This window comes from Chelonia mydas, chromosome 11 (assembly GCF_015237465.2).
Source record: "Chelonia mydas isolate rCheMyd1 chromosome 11, rCheMyd1.pri.v2, whole genome shotgun sequence".
Lineage (NCBI taxonomy): Eukaryota > Metazoa > Chordata > Testudines > Cheloniidae > Chelonia > Chelonia mydas.
In genome coordinates this window covers 7,707,397-7,717,200 of record NC_051251.2, presented here as the reverse complement: position 1 = coordinate 7,717,200, position 9,804 = coordinate 7,707,397, and the positions used below count along the sequence as shown (strand labels likewise).

General features: G+C 42.8%; 1 long non-coding RNA gene across 1 annotated transcript; it reads right to left on the bottom strand.

Annotated features, from left to right (window-relative positions):
* Window positions 1–226: 226 nt before the first annotated feature.
* LOC122462484 lies at window positions 227–3,324 on the bottom strand. The gene is made up of 3 exons (XR_006285040.1): window positions 3,140–3,324; window positions 1,937–2,145; window positions 227–1,639 (listed from the first exon to the last, which is right to left on the bottom strand). It is a non-coding gene; the product is annotated as an uncharacterized LOC122462484 (long non-coding RNA).
* Between the last annotated feature and the right edge of the window lie 6,480 nt (window positions 3,325–9,804).

Here is a 9,804-nt window from a genome sequence, read left to right as displayed (position 1 = left end):
TCTCCTTATAACTTGTGTAGCAGTGACAATGCATCCAATGCTGTACAATGCATAACAGAGGCAGACCGTGCACTGAAGAGCTGATGGACGCATGCAAGACAAAACTCACTAGGAAATCCAGGGGTTGGGACAAAAAAGGTCTTTTTTACAATTAGAAAAGAGAAACAACAACTCATTTATGGCCATCCCAGCAAAAGTGGAGTTTGAGGAGATAACTGAATGAAGAAATCGGGGTGGCTTCACCTATTGTATTGCACTAAACCTTTTATTTCAGTTTTACTTTTTCCCTGGGCATTATCCAATGGCATTTTTGTCCCATGGTCTTAGTGTTACCATAAGGCTGCACCATACTAACAAAAGAGGGGACAAAAGCCCTAGCCTGGGTCTGGACCTCAGAAATCAGGGACTGAAATTCTGACTCCCGTCCACCCCTGTGGTTCACAGCCTGACACAGCGCTTGCCTTGTACAGTCTAATAGGATGTAACGTAATGCATCCAAAATCATCTCTCCAACCCCAACTCAACGTGGGTACCCAGCAGCTGACCTAACGCTATTAGAGTGGGTGAAAACAGTGCTATTGCGTGACAGTATTTATGAGCTGGCTAACTAGACAGTTGATTTAATGGAGCCCACCTCGGCACACTGTAGACACAATCGCAGAATTGTGACTATACTGGCACTGATATTTCTCCTGTTAAAGGAATGGCTGAACTCATGGCGAGGGAAAAATCATGATCATGCTTCTTTAGTGCTGCTGCTTCTCAAGTGTGGCTTCGTGGTCCAGTTCCACAATCATTTTCTCAGCCTGCAGGTCCTTGGAAAAGTTAATAGTGATATATGCAGGAACTGCCACTGCAGGCTCCTCTCACGGTTTGCTGTATGCAAGGGGCACATTTTAATAATTGCATGAAATGAAAAATGAGCAGCATGTAAGCCCTGTGCTTTGCCACAAGAAACAAGGTGCGGTGGCTGAGCATGCAGAACCATTTAGATCCCCTCCACAGAAATACTGTATACAGTGCTTAAATTTAGCAGGGGATGGCGAACCAGATGCAGCATGAATTGGTAATAAGAGAGAGACCTCAAGAGACCAGTGTGAAGGAATGAATGACATCTGGTACCACCTAAGAGCTGTTGGGAGCCTGTGTGAAGTTTGTTTGGAACCAGATCCTGATCTCTCCAATCATTGTGAGTACCCCCTTGTTCCATTAATAGTCCCATTGGGGCAGATTCCACCATCCTTATTCAGAATGAACAGCCCCACTGAGAACCAATGGAACTACTCAAGTAGTAAGGAGTTACTCACATGATTAAGGGTGGCAAAACATTGCCTGTATTCTCTACTGGTTAGGGGAGAATATCTATTCCAGCCCGTAAGGCCCAGAGAAAGAGACCGACCATAAAGTCAAGTCCAAACAATATGCCATCCTCACATAGATACCAGCTCAATGTATCCCTTTGCTTCCCCAAAGCCCAGGTAACAAGATGGACTGTGCAGCACGCCCCAAAGGACAGCAAATTCAGGCAGGTTACAATTTCAAGGTGGGGTAGTAGGTGCCAAAGTTGAGGGCCCATCCCGGAAAGTGCCCTTCAACCGTCACCCCTTCTTTAAGCTGCAGGGACTCCAGTTCAAAACACCTCTGTGGCATGGGAAAAGAGGTGACATCTCAGTTAGGCAGGTCCCAGGCCAGTTAGGGCTTTATACGTCAAAATCAATACCTTAAACTCTACTGGCAAACCAGGAGGATTAGAACAGAGTAATTTAAACAGCAGTATATCATCCACAAAGGCCATAGCCTCACATAGCCTGTCACGTATATCATTTACTTCCTTTGGAAACATTTATTAGGTTAAATGAACAAAGGGTAACTGGGACAATCTCCCATTGCGGAAATTTAACAGCATTAACAATGAATTTTCTGGATTCAGTCTTACCTGCAAGTACTGGGACCGTCCTCCAAGACGCTGACAATCTGGGCAGCGGCCAATTCATTCCTTACGTCATCAAATGCAGGTGTTGGGCAATACTTGATTGCCTTATTCAAGTCTCATTGGCCAAGGCACACAGGCACAGCTCTCCCTCTTTGCTGTTTCTCCACCACCATCATGACGTCCTCCCAACTCTACGGTCATAGCAATGATTCCTAATGGCAAAATTTTTCGTCTCTCAGTACAACTGGGATTTTTTGTAGCACGTGTATTGCAAGACCATGGCATCCAACCTGAGTTTGTATTCCCCAGAAAGCCTGCCCGCCCTACTCCATAAATACAGCTAGTAGCACTAGAGCTGGGAGGTTTCTCCCGTAATTCCCAATTGGATCAGTTTAAGATCACAACATACTCTGATGGTGCTTCTTGGTTGATAAGTTTATAATTTTAAACATTTTGCACCTTTCTTGTGCATGGTTTATCTTCATGACCAATGTCTGTGAGTGTGAGTGTGAACCTTAACTGTTTAAGTACTTCCATGGGTAGTACTTTAAATTGGAAACAGGTTCACCAGCTAAACTTACCCCGGCACTATTTCTCACCAATGAAAAACTCTGGGAACGCCTGGGAAGCTGCAGCTGAAGCTGTTGCTGCTTCTGCCCAGGCCTGGATGACTGCTTCCACAACACCATCACTGGTGCATCATTGTGGCTGATCATCTAAACATAGGTTCTTCAGTATTTGTACGTTTCTTTTACTTTACATGTGTGATGTCGCTGCCTGTAGGAAGTGTGACATCCTCTCACACTTCCTACAGGCTCCTGCTTTGTTCCCAGGTTTGTATCCTGCCTGCTTTCTGTGCAGCAGATATTTTCTTTCTTTGGATACATGACAGCATATAAGAAGGCTTTGCTGCTCTATACCCTGCTGTACAAGCTTCGCTCAGGGTGCAGCATAAGGATCTGGAAATATGCCATAAAGGAAAATTATAAAACTCTATGATTCCAGTCCTTTTTGGGACCCTGTGCCTTTAAGATTCCAGACTCAAGTTACAAAGCTGTCCAGATTCATGCTTCCCTTAGCTTTTGGTCACTGGGAAAAGTCTATTGGGAAACCCCTGGCAGGGGCCCTTCAGTCCTTGTAAGACAACAGAAACAAGCAGTCCTCTCTGCGGACCACATACAGTCCTCATGCAGAGATGAAACTGACGTCTCCCCCAGCTCTCCTGGTCAATCAGCAGGGCAGGCTCCTAGCTCAGCCTGGGCTGGGTGGAAAGGGAAAGAGTCCTTCCTTCTTCTCTCCGAGAGTTTCCAAGCCTGAGCTTTGCTCCATCTGGTGCAAGTTAGGTTCTCTGGAGCAGGACAAGCTCATTGCTTGATCTCCCTTGCAGGGAGTCAGCCAGTACTTCACTGGCTCTGCATGGGGCATGCACACTTCATCATACCTGCCTTCTCCATATATGTTGGGCTTGTGCCACTACATATCTCCTACCCATGTTTGCAGCTATATTTATCGAGCATGCTCAGCTCCTGGTTTGTCACCATTTCAAAAGGCTTTTAGTGAGTTTGTTCTAAAGTGTATCTTGCCCCAACCAGATTATTGCATCAGGAAGTGACCAGTCCTTATCCGGGAACTTTAATTCTGCTGAGCCACTTTATAGATTCACATGGCCTATGTACCACTTCAGAGGGCAAATACTGGGTTAGCTTTGGGGGATTTATACCATGCAAACATGGGTTAGCTCTTGGGGTGACACATTCATCAAGCCTATTGCAACATGCCCATAGCATTTTTTCTCTTGAACTGACGTATCTATACAAGCATAATAGATGTATTTACCTTATCTCCGCTCAGATTAACACAAAACAGCAATTTTGCTTCCTGCCTGTCTGCTTCAGGGAACCTTTGAAAATGAACTCGGTATTCTGCTTGAATTTCTTCCTCTTCCCAAGAAGATTTCTGATTTTGGAGCAGCTGGGCTCCTGCAAACCTTATGGCTGGGTGTTTCTTAGGCTGGGTCTGCACGGACTGGACCTTTGGCATCATGTGATATATTATTTGTAGGCAGCAGGTACACCTAACGAATGAGCGAGAACAAGGCACAACAGCTTTACTGATGATATTCTCAGCAGAAAAGAACTGCATCACAGCAGACAGTGAGCATTTCTCAAAGATATAACTACCATATATCCAACAGAACCTATTTATCTTTAAATACACATCTGGTGAATCCCAATATTTCTATGACACACTGACCAAGTGTGTCTTTGTCCCCCTCTAGTGGTTGCACCATACAAGAAGTTTGAGTTGGTTATTACCTTCAAGCCAATTGATCTAGTCCATTTTGTAAATAGCCTGTGACCCATTAGCCTGAAGACACAGCCAGCTCAAACCTTCTACCTGGTGCATCCATTAAAAGGTGACAATGACACTTGGCCAGTGTGTGACATTTCCAAAATGGTTATATTATTCAGTGTGGTTCGCCCAATCTTTGGAGTGTGAACTAGACAAATATCAATTCCAGAATATATAGGTGGTCTTATAAAAGTGCCCCACTTTTATATCATTCTGTCTGCAGCCTCCAACAGGCTCGCCGGGTGAGGTCTATCATAAACTCAGCCATGCCTTTCCTACCCCTCCCAGTTTTGATGTACTGTTCAATTTAAATCTGATGCATGCTGGGGTTACTTGGCTAGAGACATCTCATGCTTCCCAGGGATACCTCTGGTTTGGAAAGTCCCAGAACATGTAGGATTTGAAAAGGTCAGTCCAAAGGGTCTGGCAGACCAAACCCTGTGATGTTATCATGGAGGAAAAAGGGCACATGGGCCTAAGAAAAGGGAATTTGAGGCTAGAGAACAGGAGTGCAAAACTGTGCTTGTAAATAAAGCACAGAAGCGGGAATCAGGAAATCTGGAATCTATTCCCAGTTCAAAAACATACATGCCATGTGCCTTTGAACAAGTTAATTAACCTCTCTGTGCCTCATTTCCCCATCAATAAAACAGGTACCACAATACTTAGAATACTTAGTTCAAAAGGATGTTGCATGGGGTGGTTCACCAAAGTTTGTAAAGCGCTCTAAGAACACAGGATGAAGGATGGTCTAGAAGTGCTAAGTATACAGATAAGAAAGGTGATTCAAGGTTGAGGAATGGAAGAATCCAACTGGAGATGGAGGAAGGTAGCAAGAGAGTTTCAACAAGTCCATGTGTCGGGCAGAAGGGTTTGCCAGGGTTCAACACATTGCAGGATCAGGGGTCCAAGTTGGCGGGGGCAGGAGTTATGAATGAGCATCCAAGCTTTCCGAGTTCTCCAAACCCAAGTGAAGTTTACTAAAGTTCCTTTAAATAACTTTAAATTAGTCTTAACTTACTCATTTTGGCTGCATAGTTCTGGGAATTTGGCAACTGCACCCAAACTGCATCAAATATTAATTGCATATTTAAGGAAAGAAATGTGTTTCTGGTTTACAAATGATTCTCCACTTTGAGACACAGCCAAATATTAGTATAATTTAGAGCTCCCAGGACTGAGAGAAAATGATCAAGGCTTAATAAAATTAATGTGCAGCTTGCTATTGCAGCTATATATCAAAAGAAATATGTATTGATTAATTTTCCCTAGAATAGCATCTATAATTTACTGTGTTTGAAAAAAAGCTGGTTACTCGAAAGGTTATGGACAATGTAATGTTTATACCTTTGGACTGTGAATTTGTAGCTTTTTGGGGGGCGGGGGGGAGAGAACAAAAAGTCATGGATTCATAAATGTTAAAGTCAGAAGAGACTGTTATAATGATTTATTCTGACTTCCTGTATAATGCAGTCCAAAGAACCTTACCCCGAGATGGTTGCACCAAAGCCTATAACTTCTGATTCAGCCACAGTGTATGTTTTACAAAGACATCCATTCATGAAAATCCACCCATCCCTCAGTGAGTGGTCCCAATGGTTAACAGTTATGAGGTGATCATGTTGAGAAGAGGAAATCTTGGGACTTTTTTTTAAATGCTGTCAAAATTTAAAGGGAATTGATTTGTGTCTAAAATAACCTCAAATGTTCTGCAGTTAGAGGAATTATAAAGAAGACGGGATCTCTCAGAACATGCACCAAGAACAATTCTGAATAAAGACATTTCAGAAGAGAATGACCATATAATGCCACTGGGACTGCCGGCAGTCAGATTTAAGGATAGGCAGAATGCAGTTCCTGAGGTGAAATTTGGTTAAAGCAGTTGGGATAAAAATACTCCCAACTCCTATATAGAATCTCATGGAGTTTTCATAACCACAAGTACTCAGGAACTTGTTTTACGTCTCAGGAAAAAGCTAAAACCATCACAATCCAGAACCCACTGCAGGCCAGGATAGATTTGCAGGCAACTTCACTTGGGAGCAAATCAGACCCCTGTGAATACAGAGTATAAGGGAAGAATGCCACTTACTGAAGTCACCAACACCATGTCCAATAGGACATGAGATTTCATTTGAGGTCTCACATCCACATCCTGAGCTAGCCTAGCTTAAGATCTGACAAGCTCATTGCCCAATGTGGCCTAGCTGCCGGCGTACTGCTTAGCTGGCAAAACATCAGAGTTATTTTAAGAAACGAGAAAAGCTTTTATTGGGTACATGCACATTTACTGGAAAAAACAGTCTTTTTATCGCTGCATATTAAATTTCAGTTTCTACCCTGTCTGAAGTTTTAAATTGGGTACTCATGACGGCACACTATTTCCAATCGTTATAGTTTCATTCTGTATTTTTTGAGGGAAACTTTTATAAGAGCGTCAGTCTTATCACGTTTGTTTGTCGTAACGGAGGCCAAGATATAAATTGTGATGATGCCATTTGCAAATTCTAATCTATGCTGTATAGATTTATACCGCGCTCATCACCATCATATAATGAATGACTGGTTACAGTCAATCCTGCCTTCATACTCCAGGCTAGAGTATTATAATTTGCTCCTTGATCCCTAGACACCACTCCAATGACACATAGGAGCTGGAACCATGCCACAAAGGGCTGGGAAAAATCCCCCTTGTGTAGGCACAGGATAGGGTTGCTTATAGCGGTCATATGTTCCCCCTTCATGAACCCCAATGCAGTAGGAGGAATCTCAATAGCACACATTGCTATGAAGATTCTGCACTGTGGAGCGGAGGCTTGAGAGGCTACTATAAATGAAAGCAGCCTCAGGGCTACTCTAATTTATGCCACTAGAGTAGCCCAGAATCCTGAGTGTACAAAGACAGTGTATCAGATCAGCCTCCCATCCCGTAAAATTACCCACAATCGGTAGCATCCAAGAACCACTGCTGTCTCCTGTAGAAGCCATATTGTCAATCCAGTAATAAAGCAGCTGACTTAAAGAACAAAAGCAAATGTCAAAGAAACGTTAAACTGAATAAATATGACCTGCACCCTGAGGCTGGCTACACTTCCACTCTGGTGGCCCAAGAACTAGAGCAAACGCCGGATGCAAGCGTGCTCAGCTGAGAAAGCCGTGCTCTTGCTTCTGGAGAGTTCACCTCAAACAATTACAGTTTAGAGTCTCCCAGGTGGTCTTAATTGCCAATGGTAACTCAAACACAGTCTTCTCCCCAGTGCCACTGAATCAGTCCAACAGGTCTGAGTCTGAATCAGATCTGGAAATAGGTCTATTTTTTTATCTGGTTTAGATTCGTCTTCCTAGATTTATGGCCAGAAGGGACCACTGTGATTATCTAGTCTGACCCCCCGCATTACACAGGCCACTGACTTTATCTCAGTCATTATTTTATGAGGTCATTACTTCTGGTTGGGCTAGAGCCTTGCTTTTAGGCATCCAATTCAAGACTTCCAATCTTGTGGCCTCAAATAGGAGGACTGTGGCAAGAGCGGATGATCTTTTAACTTTGGTACCCATGTCTCATTTATGAAGAGCTCATGAGAATTTGGTTCCATTAAACCTCAATCCTGTTTATGGTTTAGCCTCAGAACTTGGCCAAAGCTAATCCAGATGTAGATTCAAGCACTCTCAATTTACTCTTTCTCTAATAATACTTTTACAGTACATAAGCATGTTTTGTTCACAAGGGTCACAGTACCAATTTGCAGTGTAGACATATCAATATGAGCCTAGTTTTTATGAGACCAGAAAACTCTGAACATTCCTAATGCATTTTACTTTTTAAATGATAGTAGGAGCTCAAAGCTTTTTGCAAACAATAGTTCCTTTTCACAACGGCCTTGCACAATACCCATTTTACAGATGGCTAAACTGAGGCACAGAGAGCTAGAAGATTCCCTTCCAGACAGGGGAAAAAACAGCCTTTTAAAGAAAAAGCATCAGCCCATCCATACTGGTACCTGGAGACTTAGGACTATTAGGTTCGGTTTTGGTTATTGATTAATGAAACATCAGATAACTTGACTCAGTCATGTTTATTAATCAGAGATGCATCAGCACAGAGAGGTTCATAGGTACCAATCCCTGGAAGACAGTCCTGCAGCAGTTAATCTGTCCCAAAGTATGAACCTGATTTGATTTATATTTATACTGTACAGGTTTATGCCACATAGAAGACTAATACACATTACTCCCCTTTCCTTATCTAGTTTCATATATATTTTTAAAAATATAAGGACATGTATACCAACCATACACAATAACCTTCCAGATGTTAATAAACTATAGAGTACAAATAGCATCAGACCATGGTGACATGAACTGTTTTGTCCTAGTGGTACCTAACCACAATTAATATACAACATACATCTGGTTTCTGACAGGTTCCACCATACAAAGAATGGGAGTTATTGAGAGTTTACCAGTTAGTAAACAGCTTAGTATAAATGCAAAACATCCCAGGAGTATGATTCATACAAAGTCTTCAGAAATATATATATATATATATCATTGGGTAACAGGTCCCAATCCTACAAACACATACACACATACTTAACTTTACACACACAAGTAGTCCCACTGATGTTGCTTTAGGCAACTAGAACTTGCTCTCATGGTTCTTTAGGAAGGGAACATGCAGGGCTAGGGATTTGGCCTTGACCCACACCTCCATTTTGGAACTGGCTTTTTACAGAAAGGCATAGAAGCTAGAAAAGACCTATTAAGATCACCCTGTCCAGTGTCTTTCCAGGACTAGATAGTGTCATATAGCATATGTGCTAAAAATAATCCTTCACAAATTATACATACCACACCAGTATAACTTCAGTGGAGTCATTCCTAGCTTATACCAGCTTGAGAGGAGTATCAGGTCCATATGCTCTACCCACACCACACCTGGAAAACTAGCAAGCTACACGCACTACATTAAGCCTCCCCTTCTCAGCACATGATAGGAGCATAGGGTAGCAGCTCGGGCCTTCAAAAGCTCCTCCGTGATTTAGGAGCACAAGCCTCATTGAAAATCAGTGGGATCTGTGTCCCTGAATCACTTAGACACTTCTACAAATCCCACCCAGATTCCTTTTTTTGGTGTGACTGACTTTCCTTTTGAAAATGCAGAAGTGAACAGTGTTCCAAAACAGTCCGCACATACTGTGCAAGGTAAGCACTCACCCCATCCTAGGGGTCAGCTTTACAACCACACAAAACAAAGAAACCCAGCACACTTTAATCCTCTCTCCCCAGAGGGCCACTCCAACCTCACTGATATAGTGGCTGATCACCAGGGATTGGCAGGAATCAATTAATATCTCCCTATAAGGTTGATGCCAACAAGGTGGGACAGCAGCTGAACCCATTATCCTGTGCACAGGATGTACCAGCCAGGAGAACTCAGAGTTCTCCTACCATTCCAGCTAGAGACATTTCATTGTGAGTACATGAAATCATTCAGATACACTGAAACGCTGAGTATT